Raw genomic sequence first — 22,314 nt, 5'->3', positions numbered from 1 at the left:
GGTCCTTTGGGCAGTACAGGTGGATGCAGAGGTCCTTTGGGTAGTACAGGTGGAGGCGGAGGTCCTTTGGGCAGTACAGGTGGATGCAGAGGTCCTTTGGGTAGTACAGGTGGATGCAGAGGTCCTTTGGGTAGTACAGGTGGATGCAGAGGTCCTTTGGGTAGTACAGGTGGATGCAGAGGTCCTTTGGGTAGTACAGGTGGATGCAGAGGTCCTTTGGGTAGTACAGGTGGATGCAGAGGTCCTTTGGGTAGTACAGGTGGATGCAGAGGTCCTTTGGGCAGTACAGGTGGATGCAGAGGTCCTTTGGGTAGTACAGGTGGATGCAGAGGTCCTTTGGGTAGTACAGGTGGATGCAGAGGTCCTTTGGGCAGTACAGGTGGATGCAGAGGTCCTTTGGGTAGTACAGGTGGATGCAGAGGTCCTTTGGGTAGTACAGGTGGATGCAGAGGTCCTTTGGGCAGTACAGGTGGATGCAGAGGTCCTTTGGGTAGTACAGGTGGATGCAGAGGTCCTTTGGGTAGTACAGGTGGATGCAGAGGTCCTTTGGGCAGTACAGGTGGATGCAGAGGTCCTTTGGGCAGTACAGGTGGATGCAGAGGTCCTTTGGGCAGTACAGGTGGATGCAGAGGTCCTTTGGGTAGTACAGGTGGATGCAGAGGTCCTTTGGGTAGTACAGGTGGATGCAGAGGTCCTTTGGGCAGTACAGGTGGATGCAGAGGTCCTTTGGGTAGTACAGGTGGATGCAGAGGTCCTTTGGGCAGTACAGGTGGATGCAGAGGTCCTTTGGGTAGTACAGTTTTTCTGCCTTCTCTCACATGATGCTCCTTGAGCTGTAGGTATGGGGGTGTGTTGTAGATGTATCATTTGTGATTGGATACCACATTGTTAGCTGTTTTCTGTTTGATGCAAAAAGAAACTTCTTTGGTAAGAGGTTAAAAACTATTCTCACTCTGGGTATAGGGCAAGTATTTAGAATGCTGTTAGGAAAGTGACATAGATAAATCCTCCTCTAAGGTCTGTGACCTTAGCAGGCATGGGTAGCTAGCTAGACTTAGGATATTAGGCATGAGTTACTTCCTATTGAGTGGGCCTTAAGTTCAATTAGTCACCTGTTGGTTACTCCAGAGATGTGTGTCACTGTTGCACCTTTGGGGCTATCTTGCTGTGGTTCATAGGCTTTACAGCTAGATGGGACATGGTAACCTTTCTGCCGTGGCAGCTTGCATAGTACCTTCATGAGAGCCACTCCTCAGGGAGGAGACTTCCTTGTTAGATCCAGCTCAATTACGCCCAAGTCCTGTGGCTGAAATATGTGCTGTGTTCAACATTAGGTCCTTACCTTCCGGTTTTGGGAGGCAACTAAGGGCAACAACTATAGCCTATATTATTTTAGGAATTTCTTCAACTCCTTTCACCAACAGCTTGAAGGAGTTTCCTTTGCCTGGCATTAGTGTTTCTGTTGAATTGTCTGTAGCTCTTGTGGGGAGCACTATCACCCCAAATGATGTGACTTCAAATTATATATGCACACACACACCCATACTTGTTTGTATTATGTATGTATCATAAGTAAACATAAGGTAATATGTTTCTCTGTGGCATTTTCAAATATCCTCTGTATTGCTAACCCTCACCCACTCAGTTCGGTTCTCCCCATTCTTCTCAAATCTTACATTTCTCTCACAGTCATTGTTTCAACTGTTTTCTAGTTGTAATGCTTACTGAGCTCTTTGAATGCTAAGGTCTTCATGGTAATAGGTATTTTAAAGAGTACTGAAGTTCGTTCTTGCTGCCTAGCATTGTGTAGCACACACAGCAATGTCACATAAATAGTCAGTTTTCTCCAGACTTTGTACCCCTGTGAATACCCCAACTGTGATTTTTTGACTAGATTTACGGTATGAAAAAATATGTTTTCTCTTCAGAGTAGTTTTTTTTTTTTTTTAATTTGTTTATTTATACAGTACTTGCAGCCAGAAGGGGGCATCAGATCTCATTATAGATGATTGTGAGCCACCATGTGTTGCTGGGAATTGCACTCAGGACCTTTGGAAGAGCAGCCAGTGCTCTTAACCTCTGAGCCATCTCTCCAGCCCCTCAAAATAAAATTTCTTACACATTAAAGTATGTAGACATACTTTATCCTTCATATCATTTCTAGATAGTACTTTTAAAGTTTTTTTTTTGGTTGTTGTTAGTTTGTTTGTTTTAGTATTACATTTATTAGGGCTGGAAAGATGGCTTCGTGTTTAACAGCATTTGTTCTTCCAGGGGACCTAAGTTCAGTTCTCAACACCTACATCAGGTGGATTTCTTGGGCACTTGTACGTACATATGTGTACACACACACACACACACACACACACACACACACTGAGAGAGAGGGAGAGTGAGTATGTGTGTGGTATGTATGAAGATCCGAGGACAATTTACAGGAAACAGTTCTGTCCTTTCAATATGGTCCCAAGTTGTCAGGCTTGGCAGTAGTTGCCTTTGCCTGGTGAGCCACCTCACCAGCCTTAGATAGTGTTATTATATTCTATTTCTTTATGGGCTTTTATCTTTTGCTTTAGCCATATAAAGCCCCTTCTATATTTCCAGTATGATCTCTATCCTAATTACAATTAAAAGCTACATCTAGGCCAGGCATGGTGTTGTACTCTTGCAATTCCAGCATTTGGGAAGCTAAAGGAAAAAACAAAAACATTTAAATCCTGGTAGAGTGGTGCATAACAGTAACCCCAGTTACTTGGGAAACTAAGGAAGGCAGATCTTTAGCTCAGATTTTAGCCTGGGTAACATACTTTCCTATCTCAAAATAAGGGAGGATGGAGCTAGCTCAGCAGTTAAGAGCATTTGTCGTTCTTCTATAAGACCTGAGTTCTGTTCCCAGTACCCACAACCTCCTGGAAGCCCTGGGGCTGTCTTAGGGTTACCACTGCTGTGACAAAAGACTAGGACCAAGGTTAACCTTGGTTTGATGCTTTCGTAATGATAGTATGTTAAAATAGTCAAAATAAATAACTTTGTTACAAGGCCAGAGAAGTGGCATGTTTAGGTATTTGCTGCACAACCCTGGTCTCCTGAGATTCGTCCCTGGATTCCATGGTAGGAAGAAAGAACCTACTCCCTGCCCTGATCCCAGCATGGACAATGGCAAAAGTCCCACCACAGATGATGGTGATGATGATGATAGAAAACAATGAAAAATCACTTTGATATTGTTCTAGATTGACTGGCATCATCAAGTTTTCAGAATTATGTAACATACATGATTTATAAGCTTTTTGGTTATCTTCTAATTATGTAGTTAGCAGTATAGTTTAAAAAAAAAACAGTTACATACTTACTCAAGTAAAAATTTATTTACTCAAGTAAAATTGAAAAAAATCTTTGAAAACTCAGAGGTTTTTATAATTTTAAAGTTCAGATATTTAATTATTGTTACATTATTAGTTTTATTTTAATGTCGCTTTTTATTTTATAAGTTATAGGTTTATGTTATTTGGTTACTAAAAGACCTATAATACAAGAACTTGGGAGGTTGAAGCAGGATGGTTATTAATTCAAGGGTTAGTCAGGGCTATGTCATAAGAGACCTCAACTTAAGGCAAAACAAAGAAAAAGTGACATTTTATACTCTTTTGATCCTAATATAGTTTATTTCCTTTATTTTATTATTTATTTATTTATTTATTTATTTATTTATTTATTTATTTGAGACAGAGTTTCTCTGTGTAGCCTTGGCCTTGCTTTATAGACCAGACTAGCTTTGAACTCACAGAGATCCACCTGCCTTGCTTCTCTGAGTACTGGGATTATATGTGTGCACCACTGTACCTGACTTATAATGTATTTTCCATTAAAAAAGATTTGTGTATTTGTGTGTTGGTTCTGAAAATTTTCTTTTATGACTAGGATGAAAATCTTGCTGACAGGAATACATGTTTGTTTTCTTTCTTTCCCGAAAGCATGGTGTGCCCATAGTTGGAAGAGGACTCTTGATTAGCTTAATGGAAAAATACATATTTATTTTGTTTGATCTAAAACTTTTAATTTGATCTATTGTTTCTTTTCTTGGTGCTGCATAATTCACTGCTGCACTTGCATGTTAAAATCTGTGAAAAAATAAGAGTGAAAAGAAACTTGGAATGCTTTTCTAGTTACTTTGAAGTAATACCAGAAATGCAGTTGCAACAATAGTGAAAATGGGTAGCCAACACTTCAGTACCACTGGAATATGGCAGGCTCTGTGTTTAGTGCTTTGTAAATATTTTCTCCTAATTATTTTTCCATATTTTGAGATTGAGATTTTGTTTCCACTTCAGGCATGCTTAAATCTGAGAAAGTACTCTTCTGGTTGAATGGGTCTGATGCTATTGGCATACACTATTTTATTCTGCTTTTTTGAAATAGACAATCACACTGAAAAGAAACTGAAGTATGTGTTTATGGAAAGGTGTGAAGTTAAGCATGTTATATCCTACTCCTTAAGTTAAACATATTCTTTTGGAAAGATCCTCTAAGTCTGCAGAGGACTTTGAAACTGTTTTCAAATTCACTTAATTCTGTCTTAAAAATCTTTGAAGTATCCATAAGCCACACATATAATATTAATAGCACTGGTCGAGAATAAGACTACCACCACAATTTAAAGCCAAATTAGGAAGCAAGTTTTAATTAAACACTGACCAGGTGGATGGAGTCTGACCAGGTCTATTTCTTGGTTCCCAGAAACTGACCACGAGTCATGTTTTACAGGGACTAAAAAAGCAAGACCACTGGGTCACCACATTTCCCTTCAGGTCCAATCGAAGTAAACATATATCCTGACATTCTTCCTGCCAGCGTGCCTCCTGCCTACATCCTATCATGGCAAGCATATATCCTGATGTATTTCCTGACCGTATACCTCCTGCCCTCATGTGACAAGTGGGAGCTTAAGTGCAAACAGAAGCTTTAACTTGCAGTATTTTTACTGTTGATATTATATTGCTTTGGTTTCACATTACCTCCTTGAGTTATATCCTGGGTCAAATCCTTGACTCTCTGGGGGGTTATCTAGTTATATTGGGGTCTAATCACCATCAGCTTACTTGTACCCAGGCAGGAATTATCATCTAGTTAAGCAGTAATTAACAGAAGCAGAAAGGTCAAGGGCCCTGTGATGACTGACATCAGAGTTTCTATGTAGGAGGAGCTTTGAAATGAGAGTGAGCACCAGTTATTTATTTCATCTCTGGTCCCCTTTTTGCAATGTTTCTTGAGTACAGTAAGATTAATGATTTTAAGTGGTTTGTATAGCAACAACAATTTTCTCTTAAAGCCATAAAATACCTCTTTGTTCTGCATAAAGCAGGTAGAGTGCCCTATCATATTGTAGAGCTATTATAGCTAATGAATCTACCTGATAATAGAGCTGGTCTATTTGATTTCAATAGGTGCCTTTTCTGGCATGCCAACAGACACTGTAGGTAGCCATTTTCCCCTCTTCTGTCAGGGAGCTTCCTTTTGATCTAACATTCTAGGCTATGGATGGACAAGGGTGACGTACTCTTTTCTGTAAGTACTCCTTGCTGAAAGTAAGACATCGTTGTGAGGGTGAGGAAAGCTGGAATGCTAGTCAAAGGCTCAGGGGAATTCAGTCAATGGGGTATCCACCAGAAGCATCTGGTTCACTGACCTAGCTGAAGAGACAGGGAGCAATCACAGTGACTGTACAGGTCCACATCAACTTTCAGCAAGTCCTGGGCTTGCAGTCATTTTGGAGCAGGTTGTAGTCAGCAGATGTTCCCTGGATAGTGCCTATCAGTCAAGCGGAAATGTGCTGAGAAAGATACAGGCTGGATACAGATGTTAGCTTAGGAACTTAAAGGAAGATCTTAGTTTGGAACTTTCAAGCCCATAGTCCTTGTAATTGGAGGAGAGAGATCCTAAGCACAGGACTAGGCAGACGGGGAAACTTAGGTGGTACTTATGTGGAGTCCTTTTGACCTGTGAGAGGTGGAGCCAGGCCTTAAGAGTTCCCTGACTTCCTGAAGCCTACATGAATTTTTAGTTTACAAAATGAGATAAAAGCTTTAGACATATTAGCTAGACTGAAATCCACATTGTAGAAAAACAGCTAACAATTGTCTGTGAAATAGCTGGAATAGACTCAGCTCCTTCGAAACATAGCAAAAGCTATGATTTGGGTTAAAAAGTTTTTCCTCTGTCCAGAAAGCCAGATACACAGACTGAGCAGAGATATGTTTAGCCCAAAAGAAGCACCTTTGAGTCTATATTTAGAAGACAACCAAAGGGAATTCATAATCTTGAGTTTTTTGACTGATAATAGGAATCAGGCCTCTATGAGCTTACCAGAACTCCATTGATCAACGTTAAAACCCTGAAGTTTTGAATCATTGTGTATCAATAGCATTGAAGGAGAAAGACGTCTGAAACATTTAACATTTTTGACATATCCTGTTAATTTTTTACACCCACAGAACTTAGGCTTTCATATCCTCAGATTTTTATTCTTCTTAAAACAGTTGTTGAGACCCTCAGAGCTGGCATAGATTTTAAATCTTTTTTTTTTCCATCTAATCATTACCAGAGACTCAGTAGTTATTACTTAGAATGGTCAAGAGATCTAGTAGAGCTAGAAAAAAGCAAGACCTGATTTTCACATACAAAATGGACTAATAATGTAGTTGCCTGCTGCTGCCAAGCTGACAAAGTTATAGTTGACATAGTCATAAATCACATCAGAGATCTGAGAAGGATGAATTGTAATAGGAAGTATAAACCAAATGGCCTAGGTATCAATTAAAATGACAAACACCAAAAAGAAAAAAAAGAAAGAAAGAAAGAAAAAGAAAAAGACAAAGAATTACTCATTTCCCAGATGGCCATTCCGGGCTCCTGTGGTCTCTGTGGTTTCATTTCAGGCAGAGGTCCCAGGGAAACATTAGTTTTTGGCCATCAGGCCCAAAGAAGACCTGAGAGATTTTTCTTGTAGAGGAGAACTTGGAGCACTGGCCTTCTTTGTCTGGACAAAGTGAGGCAACCAACTCTCCATTGTCCCACTTGTCCAGAGTTCGGGCAGGGTTCTGGCTGCAGATGAGGCGCTGGGGCGACCAGGCCCATAGTTGAGTGTTACCACATTGGAGGTGGAGTTCTTGTTGAGCCCTGTCATCTTTTTGGAGACTTTGGGGTCACTGCTAGGAGTTGGGGTCCCTATTGAACATTTTAAATGCCATACAACAGATCTCTTACAAGCTTGAAGACAATTACGTATCAAGTGTATCTGAGCTAAACCAACTTGCTTCTTTTAGTTATTTATTTTAGGCTTAACCTTGAAACGTACAAGAGGTAAATAAAGTTTTTTCATGTAATTAATTGTATTAGTACTTAACATGACTATGTACGTATGTTTCTGAACATATTAAATAATTTGATCATTTCTAAGGTGACTAACCATTAACTTGCATGTCTTAATTATTTTTAACAGTTTACAGTAAAATTGGAGGTTTTATAAGACTAGGGTTTTATAGCTTTATTCCTTTTATGTTTGTCCCTAAAAATATAAAAGTTTCTGAATTGAAGCTCTTTTCATATCAAAACAAAATTTTAACTCATAAACACAATTGAGCCAGGTATGGTGGCACACACCTTTAATCCCAGCACTCGGGAGGCAGAGGTAGGCGGATCACTGTGAGTTCGAGGCCAGCCTGGCCTATAAAGTGAGTCCAGGACAGTCAAGGCTACACAGAGAAACCCTGTCTTGAAAAACAAACAAACAAACCAACAACAACAACAAAACCTCATAAACACAGTTACAGAGAGACTGAGAACTTACCCGATCCTTTTATAGAACACCATTAGAGAATGTAACACTTTCTTATGGTACCTAATTTATCAGAATAGCTAAAGCTTAAGAAGGTTCACAAAGACATGGAGACTAGATGTATATATTCGTAAGCTTGAATTGACCTTAGGTAAGGAGAAACAGTCTTGAAGCCTGTAGTTCTCAAACTCCCTAGTGTTGTAACTCTTCAGCTTAGTTCCCCATGTTGTGGTGACCCACAACCATAAAATCATTTTCATTGTCATGCTCAGGTACAGTTTTGCCTCTGTTATGACATGCAGTGTAAACATCTAACATGTAGATGGTCCTAGGACACCCCAGTGAAAGGTCTTTTGATCCCTAAAGGTTGCAGCCCGTAGCTTGAGAACCGCTGCTCCAAGCCCTTTGCCAGACTGCTGATGTCGTTGTCATGCTGCGTCATAGGATAGGAAGCAGCCTCTGCTGTTTCATGTTGGTGCTCATAGCTGTGGCCCTAATACTTCAGCTTCTTATTTATCTATTTATCAAGATTACATATTAATAAAGATGTCATAATAAAAGAGCTTAGAATTTTTTTTTCTTTTTAACAGACATTTTATTTGCATCAAATCTTTATGAAGATGAAATACCTGTCATTTACCTTTTTCAAAGCTCAGCAGCCATCAAGTAAAAACATCTGTATAGGTACAAATAAGATAAGGAACTTAAGACCATGTATATATAATAACCCAATTGTTTCTTCAAGTAAATTGAAAATGAAGTTATATTTTAAGAAAAAGTACTTCTTAAATCAGTATAAAAGGTTGTATTACTACTTTTAAAATAAGTATTAAAAGGTCACTTCAAATATGTGTTAATTTTTTTATCCTCTGTACACCCACACAAAAAATTTTAATTTCAAAGGTAATAGAAAATCTACTTCAACAGCTCTTGTGTTATAAAGAATGGACATGATTTACTTCTTTTTTTTTTTTTTTAATTTATTCTTGTTACATCTCAATGTTTATCCCATCCCTTGTATCCTCCCATTCCTCCCCCCCCCATTTTCCCATTATTCCCCTCCCCTATGACTGTTCCTGAGGGGGATTACGTCCCCCTGTATATTCTCATAGGGTATCAAGTCTCTTCTTGGCTACTTGCTGTCCTTCCTCTGAGTGCCACCAGGTCTCCCCCTCCAGGGGACATGGTCAAATGTGAGGCACCAGAGTACGTGAGAAAGTCGTATCACACTCTCCACTCAACTGTGGAGAATATTCTGACCATTGGCTAGATCTGGGAAGGGGTTTAAAGTTTACCTCCTGTATTGTCCTTGGCTGGTGCCTTAGTTTGAGCGTTACCCCTGGGCCCAAATCTGCCTATCATATTGTTCTACTTGGAGATTTCTAGGACCCTCTGGATCCTTTTATTTTGCTATTCTCCCATGTGTCTCTCATTTAGAGTCCCAATAGGATGCCTTCCCCTCTGTCCCAGTTTCCTGGTAAGTGAAGGCTTTCGTGGGACATGCCCCTTGGGCTAGTATGCAGATATAAGTGAGTATATACCATTTGATTCTTTCTGCTTCTGGGTTAACTCACTCATTATGATCATTTCTAGCTCAATCCATTTATCCACAAATTTCGGGAATTCCTTGTTTTTAATAGCTGAGTAGTATTCCATAGTGTATATGTACCACAGTTTCTTTATCCACTCTTCTACTGAGGGACACTTAGGCTGTTTCCATGTTCTGGCTATTATGAATAAGGCTGCTATGAACATGGTTGAGCAAATTTTCTTGTTGTGTGCTGGAGCATCTTCTAGGTATATTCCAAGGAGTGGGATAGCTGGGTCTTGAGGCAGCCCTATTCCCATTTTTCTGAGATAGCACCAGATAGATTTCCAAAGTGGCTGTACTAGTTTGCATTCCCACCAGCAATGAAGGAGTGTTCCTCTCTCCCCACATCCTCGCCAGCATGTGGTGTCGCTTGAGTTTTTGATCTGAGCCATTCTGATGGGTGTAAGATGGAATCTCAGAGTTGTTTTGATTTGCATTTCCCTGATGACTAAGGAGGTTGAGCATTTCTTTAAGTGTTTCTCAGCCATTTGATACTCCTCTGTTGAGAATTCTCTGCTTAGTTCCAAGCCCCATTTCTCAATTGGGTTATTCGGTTTGGTGGTGTTTAATTTCTTGAGTTCTTTATATATTTTGGATATTAGACCTTTGTCAGATGTAGGGTTGGTGAAGATTTTTTCCCAGTCTGTAGGCTGTCGCTTTGTTCTCTTGACAGTGTCTCCTGCCTTACAGAAGCTTCTCAGCCTCATGAGGTCCCATTTATTAATGGTTGACATTAAGGCCTGGGCCGTTGGTGTTCTGTTCAGGAAGTTGTCTCCTGTGCCAATATGTTCCAGGCTCTTTCCCACTTTTTCCTCTAAGTGGCTTAGTGTCTCTGGTTTTATGTTGAGGTCTTTAATCCACTTGGATTTGAGTTTTGTGCAAGGTGACAAATATGGGTCCAGTTTCATTTTTTTACACATAGACCTCCAGTTAGACCAGCACCATTTGCTGAAGATGCTATCCTTTTTCCATTGAATGGATTTGGCTTCTTTGTCAAAAATCAAGTGACCATATGTGTGTGGATTCATATCTGGCTCTTCGATTCGATTCCACTGATCAACCAGCCTGTTGCTGTGCCAGTACCATGCTGTTTTAATTACTATTGCTTTATAGTACAGTTTGAGATCAGGTATGGAGATTCCTCCAGAGCACCTTTTATTGTACAAGATTGTTTTAGCTATTCTGGGTTTTTTGTTTTTCCATATGAAGTTCAGAATTGAACTTTCAATGTCTTTAAAAAATTGTGTAGGTATTTTGATAGGGATTGCATTGAATCTGTAGATTGCTTTTGGTAGGATGGCCATTTTTACTATGTTAATTCTCCCGATCCATGAGCAAGGAAGATCATGCCATCTTCTCAGGTCATCTTCAATCTCTTTCTTCAGAGTTTTGAAATTTTTTTCATACAAGTCCTTCACTTGCTTAGTTAGGGTAACTCCTAGATATTTTATATTGCTTGTGGCTAATGTGAAGAGTGTGGTTTTCCTAATTTCTTCCTCTGCAAGCTTGTCATTTGTGTATAGGAAGGCTACAGACTTTTTTGAGTTAATTTTGTATCCAGCCAATTTCCTGAAGGTGTTTATCAGCTTTAGGAGTTCTCTGGTGGAGTTTTGAGGGTCACTTATGTACACTATCATATCATCTGCAAAGAGGGATAATTTGACTTCCTCCTTTCCCATTTGGATACCCTTGATCTCCTTTTGTTGTCTTATTGCTCTGGCTAGAACTTCGAGTACTATATTGAAGAGATATGGAGAGAGTGGGCAGCCTTGCCTTGTTCCCGATTTTAGAGGAATTTCCTTGAGTATCTCACCATTTACTTTGATTTTGGCTATTGGCTTGCTGTATATAGCCTTTATTATGTTGAGGAAAGTTCCTTGTATCCCCGATCTCTCTAAAACTTTAAACATGAATGGGTGTTGGATTTTATCAAATGCTTTCTCTGCATCCAAGGAGATGATCATGTGGTTTTTTATTTTCAGTTTGTTTATATGGTGGATTACATTGATGGATTTCCGTATATTAAACCATCCCTGCATGCCTGGAATGAAGCCTACTTGGTCATGATGAATGATATCTTTGATGTGTTCCTGTATTCGTTTTGCAAGTATTTTATTTAGTATTTTTGCATCTATGTTCATAAGAGAAATTGGTCTGAAATTCTCTTTCTTTGTTGAGTCTTTGTGAGGTTTAGGTATCAATGAGACTATGGCCTCATAGAATGAATTTGGTAATTTTCCATCCATTTCTATCTTTGGAGTAGCTTGAAGAGTATCGGTATTAGCTCGCCTTTAAAGGTCTGGTAGAATTCTGCACTGAAACCATCTGGCCCTGGGCTTTTTTTGGTTGGGAGACCATCGATGATTGCTTCTATTTCTGTAGGGGAAATGGGACTATTTAGCTTGTTTATCTGTTCTTCATTCAACTTTGGCAAGTGAAATTGTTCAAGAAAATCATCCATTTCCCTTAGATTTTCAAATTTTGTGGCGTATATGCCTTCAAAGTAGGATCTTATGATTCTTTGAATTTCTTCAGTGTCTGTTGTTATGTCTCCCTTTTCATTTCTGATTTTGTTGATTTCAATACTGTCTCTCTGCCTTTTAGTTAGTTTGGCTAATGGTCTGTCTATCTTGTTTATTTTCTCAAAGAACCAGCTTTTGGTTTTGTTGATTCTTTGGACTGTTTTCTTAGTTTCTAATTTGTTAATTTCAGCCCTGAGTTTGATTATTTCCAGGCGTCTACTCCTCTTGGGTGTTTTTGCTTCTTTTTTTTCTAGGGCTTCCAGTTGTGTTGTTAAGATGCTTATGTGCGATGTTTCCAATTTCTTTTTAAAGGCACTTAGTGCTATGAATTTTCCTCTTAGCACTGCTTTCAATGTATCCCACAAATTTGGGTATGTTGTTTCTTCATTTTCATTGAATTTCAGAAACTCCTTGATTTCTTTCTTTATTTCTTCCCTGACCCAGGTGTCATTTAGCAGAGAGTTGTTTAGTTTCCACGTACGTGTAGGCTTTTTGTTATTTCTATTGTTGTTGAATTGTAGCCTAAGAGCATGGTGATCTGATAGGATACAAGGTATTATTTCAATCCTCTTGTATCTATTGAGGCTTGCTTTGTGACCTACGATGTGATCAATTTTGGAGAAGGTTCCATGGGGTGCAGAGAAGAAGGTGTATTCTTTCTTGTTTGGGTGAAAGGTTCTATAGATATCTGTTAGATCCATTTGACCCATGGCATTGGTTAATGATGTTATTTCTCGGCTTAGTTTCTGTTTCAATGACTTATCCTTCAGTGAGAGTGGGGTGTTTAAGTCTCCCACTATTATTGTGTGGGGATCGATGTGTGGTTTAAGCTTTTTTAGGAGATCTTTTACAAATGTGGGTGCCCTTGTATTGGGAGCATAGATGTTCAGAATTGTGATGTCATCTTGGTTGACTTTACCTTTGATGAGTATGAAGTGTCCTTCCTCATCCCTTTTGATAAATTTTGGTTGAAAGTCTATTTTGTTCGATACTAAAATGGCTACACCTGCTTGCTTCTTGTGACCATTTGCTTGGAAAATTTTTTTCCAACCTTTTACCCTGAGGTAATGCCTTTCATTATGGGTGAGATGTGTTTCTTGGATGCAGAAGAATGTTGGATCTTGTTTATGTACCCATTCAGTTAGTCTGTGTCTTTTCATTGGAGAATTGAGGCCATTGATGTTGAGAGATATTAATGACCAGTGACTGTTAAGAGTCTTAATTTGATGTTGTTTCCAGTCGAGCGTTTTGGGTAGTTTTGTGTTTTTGCCATGGGATAGTTATCTATTTCCTGGGTAGTTTGGTTGTAGCTTGACCCTTTGGGATGGAGTTTTTCTTCTAGTACCTTCTGTAAAGCTGGGTTTTGGGATAGGTACTGTTTGAATTTGTTTTTGTCATGGAATATTTTGTTTCTCAATCAATGGTTATTGATAATTTTGCTGGGTAAAGTAGTCTGGCCTGGCATCTGTGGTCTCTTAGGGTTTGCAGGATCTCTGTCCAGGCCCTTCTGTCTTTTATGGTCTCTGCTGAGAAGTCGGGTTGTAATTTCTGATAGGTTTACCATTAAATGTTATTTGGCCCTTTTCCCTTGCAGCTTTTAATATTTTTTCTTTGTTCTGCAAGTTTTGTGTTTTGATTATTATGTGGCGGGCAGTTTTTCTTTTATGGTCAATTCTATTTGGTGTTCTGTAGGCCTCTTGTATGTTTATAGGCATTTCTTTCTTTAGATTGGGGAAATTTTCTTCTATGATTTTGTTGAGAATAGTTTCTGGGCCCTGGAGTCTGATGTCTTCTCTTCTTCAATGCCTATTATCCTCAGATTTCTTCTTTTCATGGTGTCCTTAATTTCTTGGATGTTTTGTGTCAGGAGTTTTCCAGATTTGGCATTTTTCTTTAATGGTTGATTCAATATCTGTGATTGTATCTTCTGACCTGAGATTCGTCTTCCCTCTCTGGATTCTGTTAGAAAAGCTCACCTCTGCTGTTGCTAGCCTTCTTCTCTGAGGTCTCACATTCTCGTTTTTCTTCTGTCTGTGTGTTTATCATTGAATCCATTTTCATTTTCAGATCTTGAACTGATTTTTTGATTTCTTTCATCTGATTTTTTGTATATTCCTGAGTTCTTCCATTGCCTCTTTATAGGTCTTCAGAGCGTGAACCGTTTTATTTATTTCTTTCATCTGGTTGTTTGCATTTTCCTGCAATTTTTCCAGTTCCACTCTATGTGCTTCTTTTATGTCTCTCACCTGTTTGTCTGCGTCTTCCTGCATTTGATTACGAATTTTATTTGTTTCCTCCATTATCATCCTCATTACTAAGGATTTGAGGCCATTTTCTTGTATTTCCGTTGTATTTGAGTTCTCTGGGTTGTTTTCTTTGGGATAGCTGGAAACTGGAGACGCCATGTTGTTTTGCGGTTTTTTGCGTATGCTTTTTCGTTGTCCTTTAGACATCTTGCAGTCTTTGTTTTTGTTGGGTAGCTTCCAGAGTTGAATGGAGGGTGTCTGACGATAGATTCACTTGTTTTCTCACTATTTCCCTAGGCTGGGAGCTCAAAGCTTCACTGGTGTGGATGTTAGGAGGTTAGCTCTGTTGTTCTGGTCTCTCACAGCCAGTGATCCTCAGCCCCCCTCTTCCGTGGATCCTGCAATTGATCTTGGTCTCTGAATGAGCGTTGGGGCAGGCCAAGGTATCCACAGCCTTCTGTGTTCCCTGCCAAGTCCAGCCAGGAGCCCTGGGACCAAACCACGGGCTGAACTCAGCTAGATTCTCAGGGCCTGAACCATCTGCCAAGCTCAGCTAGGGATTCTGGGCCCAAAATACACACAGGGTCCAGCCAGAATTTTTGGGCTGGGACTACGCACCTAGCTCCGCCAGGGCCTTTTGGTTCAAAGTGCGTGCTGTGGTCAATTATTGACTCAGGGCCGGAACTGACCACCAATCTCAGCCAGGAATTCTGGATTCAAACGGCACACTGTGTCCAACCAGAGTCTTAGAGCTGGTGGAACCGAGAGCTCTGTCCAGCCTGCGCCACAGCAGGAGAACTGCGGCTGCTTTGAGTTAGCGCCAGTGGTGGAACAAGTGCTCCGCCCAGACTGTGTCACCGCAGAAGAGCTGCTGCTGAGCTGAGGTGGTGCCTAGGATGGAACTGAGCACGTCACCAAGCCTGCGCCACAGCAGGAGAACTGCGGCTGCTCTGAGGTAGCACCAATGGTGGAGCCAAGTGTTCTGCCCAGACTGTGTCACTGCTTGGGAGCTGCCACTGAGCTGAGGTGGCGCCTAGGGTGGAACTGAGTGCCCGGCCAGGCCTGCGCCACAGCAGGAGAACTGCAGCTGCTCTGAGTTAGCGCCTGTGGTGAAACCAAGTGCTCCGCCCAGACTGTGTCACCGCAGGGGAGCTGCCGCTGAGCTGAGGTGCTGCCTAGTGTGGAGCAGCGTGCTCAACTAAGCCTGCGCCACAGCAGGGGAGCTGTGGCCACGCTGAGTTAGTGCCTCAGGCAGAATTGCTTGCTGGGCTGGGCCAGTACCCGGGACTCTGGGGCCGAACTGTCCGCCGAGTCCAGTCTGGGTCCGAAGGCTCCACGCGACCCAAATCCTGCCCCGAGTCCCCTCTCCCGCAGCAACTCCCACCAGCCACCACACCAATCGCCTCCACCGGAAGGCTATGAGCTGCAAACCTCAGCCGCCGCTGCTGGTGCCGCTGGTGCCGCTGGTGCTGTTGCCTCTGCCGCTGCCGCTCCGATCAGAGAAAAACCACGCTCCTCCCGTGTGCAGGGGCACGCAGGTCCTCCGCACCCTGGTCCCTCCGAACCGTGGAGCACTCCTGCTGCCGTGATGTTCGGACCTTGGTGTTCCTGGCTCAGAAATCTGTGCAATTCCCTGAATTGTTCACTGGAGCCTCCAAACGCGGTCCACACTGCTCGCCGCCATCTTGGATCCTCAAGAGCTTAGAATTTTAAAATTCCCTAACTTTGTAAACAATTCAATGCTCCCTATCTGGGATTCATTCATAGTCCTGTAGGGCTTGGATTACCTGTCTGGCCTCATCCTGGGCAGCATACACAGCCTGTCTTCCAGGTCCCAACCAGTTCCTTTTCATTGTGGCTGGTAATTCCGATGACTATCATGTGACACCAGCATCTCGGAAACTGCACCTAGGCTGTCTTGAGGAACCCCAGCCCTGCCACACATTGCCAGACCGTAGCTCTCTTCATGACCCCTTCCTATCCATAAAGCCCATGCCACCTTGGTGACTCTTAGGTTATCAAGTTTGGCTGCCAGTGCAAGGTACATTCTTGCATATGAAAACATGAAGGTGCAGTTTTAATATCTTATTAAACAAGTATTGTTTTTAAATCCTATCTTTCATAAACTTTGCTTTCAGGACAAGAATTGTCATATAAAAATCCATCCTAGGGGTTCGAGAGATGGGTCAGAGGTTAAGAGCTCTTCCAGAGGTCCTGACTTCAATTCCCAGCAACCACATGGTGGCTCTTAGGCATCTATAATTTGATCTTATGCCCTCTTTTGGCCTGCAGGTGTAGATGCAGGCAGAGCACTGCATAATAATAAATTAAAAAAATCCATCCTAGTGCAGCACATCTTGTTGCGTCTTTGGTTAGCCCGTGCCACATGGTCATCTTTAATCAAGATGGAGGTGAAGTTACCTGTCACCCCTCTTCCCCAACCAGAGATGGCGGATAGCTAGCTATGTGGCTGCCCAAAGATGGTGGTAAAGTCACATGATACCCATTCTTTCCAACCCTAGTAGAGATGGCGACCAGCCACTAGTAAAGATGGTGGCAAGCCACATGTTGCTTATATCCCAAAATGGAATCATGCCATATCATTCCTTTAAGATTACCTATGAATAGATTTTTAACTATCAACCTCATGTTATAAGTTTTAAGTTAACTTTTTCCACAGCTATTACAGGTTTTTAACCACACCAAATAAAATAAACATAAATCTTGAGGTACAGAATGTTTACATAAACCAAGTCTAAGTTTTTTGGCTGTTCTGCTTTCCTTTCTTTTCCCTGTCACAGTGTCAGGTGGCTCAGCTGACACAGGACGTAGAGGAAACTTAGATATGCTTGGTTCTAGAAAAGGGAGAACCATAACCCAACTTTAGAGTTATCTTTTCAGTAAAGTAAAACAGCATAAAACAACTTTAGTGTTATTCACATCCAGAAGACATCTGCATTCCTGCTGTCCTTGAATCCAGTGACCAGAGAGCTCAGAGATAAATGCTGAGCCCTGGCCCTAAAAGCAGCAATGGTAGTGGCGGTGGCTGGTGGCAGGCAGCAGCAGAGAGAACAAGCAGACTCATCCATATACGCAAAATAGACAAAACTTTCCAACACCAAAACATAAACAAAGCTTTCTATTTAACAACAGAACAGACAGAACTTTCCAGCCACCCAGGACCAAGCAGCTGGGCGGTATTTTGCTTTTTGCCCTGGACAGGAGAATGTTAGCGTATTGTTGATCTCTGTCCACATCCTGGACACCACAGAACAGAATAAGACTGTGACTAGCCAAGAAGTGTCTGTAGATGCTTACTGCTTTTTTCAGCACAGCAGTTCACCCTGATAGTCCATGGACTGAGGGTAGCCTCTGAACCTTAGGCTCAAGGCACATGCCTCCCAAAGCAATCCCTGAGCCCTGGAGTTCAGAGTGAAGGCCCTGCTTTAGAATTTGGGTGGGTGGTCTGAATCTGGCTGGGGGAGCCAAAAATGTTAATTCTACCAGTTGAGAATAAGACTACCCCTGTAATTTAAGCCAGATTTGAAGCAAGCTTTAATTAAACATTGGCCGGGTGGATGGACTCTGGCAGGGCCATCTCTAGAAACAATCTCTGTAAGGTATTTTCATTCTTGTTTTGACCTTACATTAGGCAAAAGATGAAATGTTCTCTCATGTTACATGTTTTGAAGGAAAATCTGGTTTCTCACTTTTCTCTTTCCAGTGTTTTTCTCCCAGTTATTGTATATTCATGAGCTATTCTAAAATATAACACTAACAAAGCTCTACTAATCAAGACATAGTTGCAGCACTGAAAACAGCTAGGTATCAGGAGACAGGAAGAGATGTGTAGAGCATGAATCGTTACTGAATTTAGTGTATTTTACAGTACCGTTTTCATGGAAACCTTTCCGCCCTTCCTCCCTCCCTCTCCCTCCCTCTCTTTTTCATTCTCTTCTCTCCCTACCCCATGCCAAACTAGATAGAATGGCCTAGCCAGTCTTCTGAGGGATGAAATTAGCAAAGGACGTAGAATGCTGTATTACTCTACCTCTCACCTCCCTGTATTTCATAAGGTTTGGAACAAGAAAAGGTCATTTAATTTTTCCGCTTACATCAACTCATTCCTCACATCCTACACTGTTACCCTGGTGTTTTATATTATCGGCATTCATATGTTAAAAATTAAGATGGCTAACGTCTGTATAGTTCTCACCTTTGCTAGATATTGAGATGTATTTTGTGTGTAATTCCTTGCTTATTTCTTACAGCTCATCTGTCAAACAGGCAATATCATTTTCCTGATTTTAGAGAAAGAAAACGAAAGCATAGAGGGACTAAGTTATACTTGACCATGATCACAGCTACCAAGTTATGACACTAATTTCATTCAGAATGCTTGTTTTCAGGATCCATACATTACCAATGATGTATCAAATCTAGTTTCCTGTACTGTGTCTGGACACAGATGCCTGTATATTCAAGGTCATTTATTTTAAAAATTCAAATTTTATTAAAATTAGAATTTTTTATTGATAAATACTAGATTTTAGAAGAGAAGTTCCTGAATCAAATATATGTTGATTATATTTACCTTCGTCCTTATTTCTTCCAGCTCCTTACTACCTTTCTATGTCTCCACAACTTTTTTTCCTTTTTCTCTTTTTGAAATTATGCTGTCAAGTCGAATCTCTTCTGCCCATGTCCATCTGGGTGTGGGGCCATCCACTGTAGCATGGTGAACCTACCAGGGGCCACACTTTAAAAAAAAAAAAAAAAGAACTGACACTTCAAGGTCACTGATTTTTATCTTTTTAAGGTACTTGTTTTTCTCTGGTTGTATTGACTTTTTCTTCCATTTTTTGCTCATGAAGGAAAGCTTAAACATTAATATAGTCTTAATATTTATAACATTTATATCTACTTAACTATAGTGAAAGGAACATAAAAGGGGAAATAGTTAGCATAATATGGAGAGAACAACCTCTAACCTTTGTTTCAAGAAAAAGTCACATCCGGATAGATGCGATAGGCACTCTATTTTTCTTTGTTGTGTTCTTCCACTTGCTGGCATCTTCACTGTGTTTTGTTGTCCTTTGGTCTTATATCTTTTTCATTTGTCTTTCTTTCTCTGTGTTTGCCTTTCATCTAGGAGTTTTGCTTTAATTTCATGCAGTAGGAAGTTTATTTCCCCGTTTCACTTATTTCTTGAGGTGAGCAGCGGTCAGTCAATAATTATTATAAACTCATGATTGTAGATTTTTTTGGCCAAGAAGACAGGTCTAGTGTACATTTTGGGGTTACTAAAGTATTAATTTCATTGTTCTTGGCTAACAAGAGAAATTATACTTTTTTGATCCTGTCATTTTTATCTATGGCCCAGATATTAGTGTTTCATGGGCATGTTGCATTAAACAGCTCTGCCTTTTCAGGCTTGTCTCTGGCTCCTAGCATTTAATAGAAAGTGTCATTTGGCATACATACTTGTGTAAGTGCCAAGTACAGCCTCTTCTATAAACCATATTATGGGAAACTCTAAGGAGAAGGAATATTTAACTCTGGATTCCAGCGAAGGCTGAACTCGTTCTGTCAGTCATTTGCAGAATAACCTTGAGCAAATTACTCAACCCTTTTGTGCTACAGTTTTGTCATTTGCAAGGTAGGCAAACGCTAGATGATTAAATGACTCATTATCTATAAAACAGTGTTTATGAAATACATAATAGTGCCTGGAGTAAGATTGCTTTTTGAAAGGATACTCAATAGAAGCTGTAGCCTGTTGTGATGGCTAATCCTGCTTGTCATCTTGACAAACCTTGGAAGAGAGAAACTTGACTGGAGTATTGTCTCCATTAGAGTTGCCTGTGGGCATTATGGGGTGGGGCATTTTAAGTTGTTAATTCATGCTGGAGGGCCAAGATCACTGAGGATGGTACTTTACCTAGAGAGGTGGGCCTGGGCTGTGTAAGAGAGGTCACTGAGTGGAAGCCTGGGAGTGAACCCACAAGCCACGTCTCACGATGATCTCTCCTTCAGTTTCTACTTTGAGGTTTTTGCATCAAGTTTCTTGCATGGCTATGATCTGGGAGTATAAAATGAAATAAGATCTTTTCTTTCCAATTTGTATTTGGTCATAGTGTTTATCACATTAACAGAAAACAAACTTAGGACCTGTATGTGCTTCAGTTAAGTTCTTTTTCTTTCAAATATTAAATTTTAACTCACTGATATTATTTAAAGTTATGTTTATTTCTTTTTAGCTTGTGTTTTTCCTCTGCATTTCAGTTTTTTTATGGTTCTGAGTTCCTCTTTGTGATTGAAAGTAATGGGAGATGGTGGGAAAGAAAGTACGTTGCCGTTATCAGTAATAATTTTATGACTCACTAGTAAGGATTTATAATAATGTATTTTTAATATATATGGCAATAGAGACTATTTAAAAGATAAGAATTCCTACCATATCATTATCTATACTTTAAAAAAACCCTTTTTATTGTATTCTTTGCAAGTTTCACATCATGCACCTCAATCCCACTCACCTCCCCATCCCTTCATATCCATCGGCAGGCCTGGCTGCTTCACGCCCTCCAGAAGTTCATAGATAGGTAGGTGTTGGGGTGGGCCAGTTCAAAGTCCTGGATCTGGGCCTGGGTGGTAGCTGAGTTACATAGCTTTCCTGTACCCACATCGCCAGGGTGAACTCTCCAGCACTGCCCCAGCTAACTCACCCAGTGCTGAGCCGGCAAGGGGCAGAGGGTCTGTTCTTCTGCTCTCATAACCCAGGGGCTAGGTCTGCTGCCTGCTGCAGATGGTGAGGGGCAAGGTGGGGGGACATATCTTCTGTGTCCATGCCATCTTGAAGTGCCCATACTTTTAAAGTATTAGAACATGCCCGAAGTATAACACTAAAAAAAATGAAAACTGTATTCTGTAAATATATATGTAGTGCTTACTCTGTGGAAAGATTAAATTTTCATGATGTCCTTTCTCAAAAGTGCCCAATTTCCCATGAGAACGTAGGGGTTGGGTGGGGTAGTTGTTTACTCGGCTGCTTCCTTAGGGTACTGTAGTACTGACTCTTGGTTGCTTCGTGGTTGCACTCGCTGTTCCTCTGACACCAGTGAGCCTTCGTTTGCTTTGCATGAGTAGATTTCCAGAGTGGGTCAAACTTTTGTCTTTACTTTGTTATCCATAGTTTTTAACACAATGCCCCAATTTTTATCTGTTATTACTCTAAAATAATTACACATTTTCTCTGTCTATATGCATTTTGATTTTTCTGAATTCGTGAATGGCTATGGCCAGTTCTTTTCGCCTGCCCAAATAAACTTTTATTAATTAAATGAATGTATTGTTACATATCCCAGATATGAATTATTTTATGTTGGCTTACTGCCTTTTGTAGTATCTTAAGTTCTGTTCTTCACAAGGATCCCTGTGGGAGCTGCTTACCAATTTAGAAAAGCATTGATAAGCCTTGGTAGTTGTGATCTGCTAGACAGTTTTTTAAACTATCTTGTATTATTCAGATGGCAAATGCCTTTTTAATAACTTAGATAAATTTGGTTCACTATATTCCTTTTCTCTATCTTCCCCATCCATGATGAAATATTACTAGACTCAGTTTTATGCAGGCCTTCCCTAGGTACCTGCAGTTGCTATGAGTTCATGTGCCCAACAGCCCCCATCACGCCCAGAAAGCAGCTTTCTTAGCACTCCTCCGCTTCTTGTAGTTCTCACTGTTTTTCTGCCCCCTCTTTTCCCACCATGTTTCCTGAGCCATGGTTGGGGTATATGTGATAGAGATCTTCCACTTAGGGCGGAACACTCAGCATTCACTTACTCTCAGCACTTTGACCACGTGTAAAATTTTGCCTGTGGTAAAATGTTTAGTTTCCTAAAATGGTTGCCTTGTTTTAATTTATACTTAACATATTTATGGTGCACAGTATTGGCTCTTGTCTCTGATAAAAGAGTCACACATGGCAGGAACAAAAGTCACTATCAAGATCAAGGCATTGTTTTCATTTCTTTGTATGCATCAGGTGCTCAAGTCACGTCATCCTTCTAGGGAACCGTACGTAACCAGAGAGCCTCTGTGGTGGTGTGTGTGTGTGTCAT

At 40.7% G+C, this 22,314-nt stretch overlaps 1 protein-coding gene across 3 annotated transcripts in view; it reads left to right on the top strand.

Moving 5' to 3' along the window:
• Rabgap1l (RAB GTPase activating protein 1 like) overlaps positions 1–22,314 on the top strand; it is a 583,034-nt gene that overhangs the window by 148,554 nt on the left and 412,166 nt on the right. The window lies entirely within an intron of this gene.

This window comes from Acomys russatus, chromosome 6 (assembly GCF_903995435.1).
Source record: "Acomys russatus chromosome 6, mAcoRus1.1, whole genome shotgun sequence".
Classification (NCBI taxonomy): domain Eukaryota; kingdom Metazoa; phylum Chordata; class Mammalia; order Rodentia; family Muridae; genus Acomys; species Acomys russatus.
This window is presented reverse-complemented; position numbering and strand designations above follow the sequence as displayed.